The following is a 5716-nucleotide window of genomic DNA, read 5'->3' on the forward strand; positions in this document are numbered from 1 at the left end:
ATTTGTGGACTCTCGCTGGGGCATAACTTTGGATCTGAGGTACTCAACAGCCAGTGGCACAGAATCTGTAGCCACAGACCACCTGCCAGTTTACCCCAGAGGTTCAGGTATTCAACGTATGCAAAGAATGGGCAGGAAGCCACTATAATTTGCCGATTTGTTTTCAGCAGCCCATAGTTATAAAAAAGTCGGTCAAAAACAGGGGTCAGGGAAACATCTCTCATCATCATAGGGTTTTTGTATAAGTCAATCTCTCTGGAACTTTAATGTTCCCTTACATGAGATAGGGGAGGTGATAAAATTATGGGAGTGATTAAAGTATTTTAAGTCACAGAGCTCTTTGAAGTGACATTTTTGGGGAAAGGAAAGCTGTTTTGAAGAAATAGCCAGGAAAACTGTGCGTACTCACATACCTCAGAGTTTACATACTGTGGCAGACTAAATAATGGCCTCCCCAAAGATTTTCACGTTATAATCCCTGGAATGTGTGAATGTTCCTTTATACTTTATATGACAAAAGAGACATTGCAGGTGTGATCAAGGTAAAGATTTTGAAACAGGGATATTAACCAGGATTATCCGGGTGGGCCCCATGCAATCACAAGGTTCCTTGTAAGAGGGGCACAGGAGGAATCAGAGTCAGAAAGAAGGCAAAGTGGCAACCCCAAAGGAGTGTCAAGGAGTATCAGAGTGACACCTGAGAAATCAGTCATTGCTGGCTTTGAAGATGGAAGGGATCATGAGCCAAGGAATGCAGACAGCCTCTAGAAGCTGCAAAAGGCAAGTAAATGGATTTTCCCCCTAGAGCCTCCAGAAGGAAAAGAGCCCTGATAACACCTTGACGTTAACCCACTGAGACCTGTGTCTAACGTGTATCAGAACAGAGTTATATATACTTTTTATAGTTAACAGAACTATAATAAATATGCACTGAGTAAAGTCCCAAAGTTGGTGGTAATTTGTTTCAGGGGCAGACACATCTCAGGATTTATGAGCCCACACAGCTGGTCATGAGTGACAGGTCCTGGATCAGGGCCTCTTCAAGGTAATTGCTAGCACAAGCACCCTGTGATCCTACATGCATTGAAGCTCTGCCCTAGCAAGCCAAAACTTGCTCCTGGAGAATAAATATATCTATAATGTGATATTTTATAAATATGTGTAATACAATGTGTTCTTATACTTGAAACTGCTCTAACGTGCAGAAAGAACAGCTGAATACACCTTTTATATGTATTGATAGACGTTTTAGCCTACAAATAAAAAACATTTAAATCTATTTTTCTTCTCTAGTTGCCCGTTAGTGACATCAACAGAACTATATACTGTAAACTCTTTCATAACATGGACATATTCCAGCATCTGAAATATGAGGGAAAAAATGCCAAAGGAAAGAAAAACTAATCTGGATCTATGTGGTGTTTTTCGATTATATAAATTTTACAAATCAAGTATTCTCTAGTTTATGCTTGCCATTCTTTCACTTTGAAATAGCTTGAATTTGAGACAGCTGCCTAATATAAATCTTTACCCCAATAATGATTTTATAGATCCTATGAGGTCCTATCAGACCAGAGAAAGGTCTGTAACTTGTGGGGAAGAGAAAGCCAAAGGCAAAACCATCCAAGTGTCAGAGCTAGAATATACTAAAATTCAGTATGCAATTCAGTGCTACTTGCCATCAGGGCATCAGGGGCTTTGAGCTCCTTCTCGGAAATTTTCTGGGACCTACTCGCGTGGGGCGCACAGACACGAACCTTATCACGTGGACCCCCATCTTGCCTTCCCCGAGCGTGGTGAGCCCGGGGTATTTCCACCCACGTCTAGGGCGCCCAAAGGGTGGGGCGGTGGCGGGTCCTTTGCTCAGTGTGCCACATCGCCAGCACCTAGCGTGGGCACCCACGCTGCGTGTCTCGGATCAGGCAGTCCACTGGAGTGGCGCGTCAAGTCCTCCGAGGCTTATGACCGTCCGCTCACACCGCTTTCCTTCCTGGCCCCTGATCACGTGACTTTGGGCTCTCCCACCCTAGTGGAGCACATCCTCAACGCAGGAATGCGATCACTGGACTGGATCCGCCTGTCTGGAAGGTAGGGTGCAGCTGACACTGACAGAGATCGCATTCTAGGAATGCAGTGATCAGGACCTAAAGAAATCAGGAAAAGACATAGTTGGAAGTTGTGTAGTGAGTGTAGCGTGACTAGAAAGCAAACGATCATTCATTTTCCTGCATACTCTGGGTAAGACTTGACTTGCCGACATCATGAAGAGAGTACATTCTTTGAGAAAATCACTGAAAGCCAGCATTGAGAAGCAACACGATGGGTGATGGAACTTAATGAGCAATTAAGGATTGTATTAGGATACTGTAGAGGCAAGGAGAACTATATTGTTCCGGTAGAAGTTACAAAGAGTCATGGCATTGAGTAGTAACAGCACCGCCACTTTGTTTTTCATGGTGGGAAACAGGAAGTTAGGAATAATACATTTGATGATAAAGAACACAAAGAGACCGTGCATGGACACTGCAGAGAATCTTCATGCTCACTGATTAAACAATAAACAAATGCATGAAGTGCCTCTATTAATCTTTATCAGTAATCCACCGTATCTTACTTGGGCCCCTGAAGTTCTAAAATGCATCTTTTAATACAATTGCTTTTATAGATAGGCACCCCACAAAACATGTTTGCCCGGGAATCTACATACCCTTAGGGGTATATCTGACTCAACCCTTCACTGTATTGTCTCTCATGAAGCCAAAAAAATAATTTGACTTCAATGTTAATTTTTTAACTCACAAGTTCCTTTTCCTTCTACATTTTAAGTAATTTACATTGTATTTCACGAATCCTATCTTCTTCCATACTTTTTTGCTCCTTCATTTTCTCTCCTCCTTCTCCACCCAGTCCCTTTCAAATCCAAAGCAAAGGTGTGTTGTGTGTGTGTGTGTGTGTGTGTGTGTGTGTGTGTGCGTGTGTGAGAAAGCGGGGGGGGGGGGCAGGGGGAAGAGAGAGAGAGAGGAGGGAGGAGGAAGAAGAGAAGGAAAAGTCAAAGAGAAGATTGAAATGACCAAAACGGTATTGCTGGGTGGGAGAAAAGGAACATGTACAAATGCTATTTCTTGTTTGCCCATCTCATACTTCATCCTTACATGTAAGGTAATGTTGAAAGCATAGCCCACTTAAAAGTAGTGTTGTCCCTGCTCTGCTGTTGCCCAGAACGAAGGCCCCCATCTGTTATGTGGTTCAATAACATTACCCTCTAAGCTGTTAGGAGAGTAAACAACTCCACCAACAGACGCGACTCTTTTGGCCATGACACTTTGGGTCAGAGATGTTAACTGCTAACTTTGAAGTCTGGCTCCATGTAAGCACCTCTAATATATGCACGATCTTGAGGAGACTCCTATACCTGGAAGGTATGATGGAGATAATTTTCCTCAACTCCTTAATTGTACAGATGGGAAGCTGAGACCAAGAGAGGATGTGGCTTGTCCAAACACATATGGTAAATCAATTGTAAAGAAGGGTTATAAACTAGCCTTATAATCCCTTGGTCCAGAGCTTTTAGAACCGAACCATGTTACCATTCCATTGAATTCATTCATTCATTCATTCATTCATGGAATATATATTTTCTGAGCATCTATTCAGTATCAGGCACTGACCTATGTGCTAGAATAAAATACAGATACCTGTCCTTATAGAACTCATGTGCACGTGTGTGTGTATGCATGTGTGTGTGTGAGAGAGGAGAGGATAATATTAATAAGTAATTGTAGTGCAATCTTAACGTGCCATGAGGAAAATAAAATTAGGTAAAGAGGATAGGGCATACTGAGAAGAGTACTAATAATTTTAAGCAGGGTACTCAGGGTAACCTGAGAAAGCTACATTTGAGGAAAGACTCGATGGGAGGTGAGGGAATGAGCCTCATAAGTATGGGAGGAAAAGCATGCCAGGCAGAGGGAAAGCATGTGCAAAGACTTTAGGAAGAGAACCTGTACTACACGTTTGAGGAATGGTCAGGAGGCTAGTATGGCTGGAACAGAGAGTAGATGTCAGAGCAGTAGGAGATAGGGTCAGAGAAGGAACAAGACGTGCAGCTAAGGGTTGGGGAGCCAGATGGGACTTTAATTTGAGGAGGGTATTGTCAGTTATGAGTAGAGTGACATGACCTGATTTATAGTGTAACAGGCTCACTCTCACTGCCGTGTGGAGTCAGAGTAGATTGTAGGAAATGAGGGTGGGAGCAGGGAGGCCAGTTAGGCAAGCTGTGATGCTGAGAGGCACCACCCTTCAGGGGAACTCTTCAGAGTATACAAAATTAGAATTTCATACGGCTATTTGTATTTGTGACTTATGATGAGTTTTGAGACACCTGGCTAAATGAAACAGTAGCCACATGAACTAAGAATTCTCAATTCTGTGTATCTGAGAGTAGTGAGATTGCCTAGGGAAATCATAGGCACAGCTAAGTTAAAAATAAACTCCCAAACAATTTTGAAAGACTGGTAATATTAGGAAATAGCAAGTAAGAGTTTGCATTACTTGCAAAGAAACTTAGATGAATACAAATGAGTAAGACAAGTATCTTAGGGACAGTTTTCTTTAGCAATGAAGATGAACAGAGAATGGCAACAGAGAACAGAAGTGCTTCAGAAGACATCATATACACTTAAAATTATAAACAACACTAATATCCTAGTTTTGGATTTGCAATGTGTTTTATATCATTATTTCCTATTCTCTGAATCATCTCATAAGCTTATAAATAGCTAAAGCTGGGCTTCTCACCTCTGACTCCAAATCCCATAATGTTCTCACTATACCATTTTCCTAACTGCTCTGTCCTTTAACATCTTTATAAAGTAAAAACAAAACACTAAAAGAAAGCCAATTTGCCTCATAACAGTTCTCCCCTCTCAGGGAGTTAACGGCCTTCCCGTGTCTGTGAAGGGTCTGTGTCATTGTCAAAATGAAATTAGAGAGCGACCCAAAAATTCTTAATGATGTCCATGTAGGCGTGACAAAGATTTAGGGATGTTTGTTCTCTTGATTATATTAGCACTGGACCTCTCTTAGGGAGTGATCTCCAGAAACAAAACCAAATCACTATATGAGCATTTGGAAATATAAAGGCTTTATAGTGAAGATGTAACAGGTTTGAAAAGGGTATTTTACCAAAAATTCTGTTAATAAAATAGTGAAGTAAATATAAAGGAGCACTTCACTTATTAAAACTTGCAACCGACATTAATCTTTTTCTAATATAAACCTTAAGTTGGTTGTTTTGCTGTATCTTATCTATCTTGATAGGTTGTTTTTACTATCAGTTAGGAAAAGTGTTAAAGTTTTACTTGACTTTTTTTGCTTTGATCCATTATTTTAAGGTGTTACCAACTTCTGTCCCAAACTCATTCTGTCTTCCCTATCTGTCATTTTGGTTAGTAGAACTTCATCTTTCCTGTTGTTCTGGCCAAAAACCATTTTTTACTTTTCTTACAACGCACATCAAATCTTAATCTTACATGATCTGCAAATTCCTTCTCATCCTCCCAGTTTGCTGGGCATCAGCCATATTGGCTTCCAAAATACCAAGTGGGCTCTTACCTTAGAACCTTTGCACTGATTGTTCTTTCTGTCCAGCTCTTCTCCCGACAACAATTCATTGCTTTCTGTGAACTCAGGATATCCAGAAAAATAAGCACTTTAT

This window comes from Prionailurus bengalensis, chromosome B2 (assembly GCF_016509475.1).
Source record: "Prionailurus bengalensis isolate Pbe53 chromosome B2, Fcat_Pben_1.1_paternal_pri, whole genome shotgun sequence".
Lineage (NCBI taxonomy): Eukaryota > Metazoa > Chordata > Mammalia > Carnivora > Felidae > Prionailurus > Prionailurus bengalensis.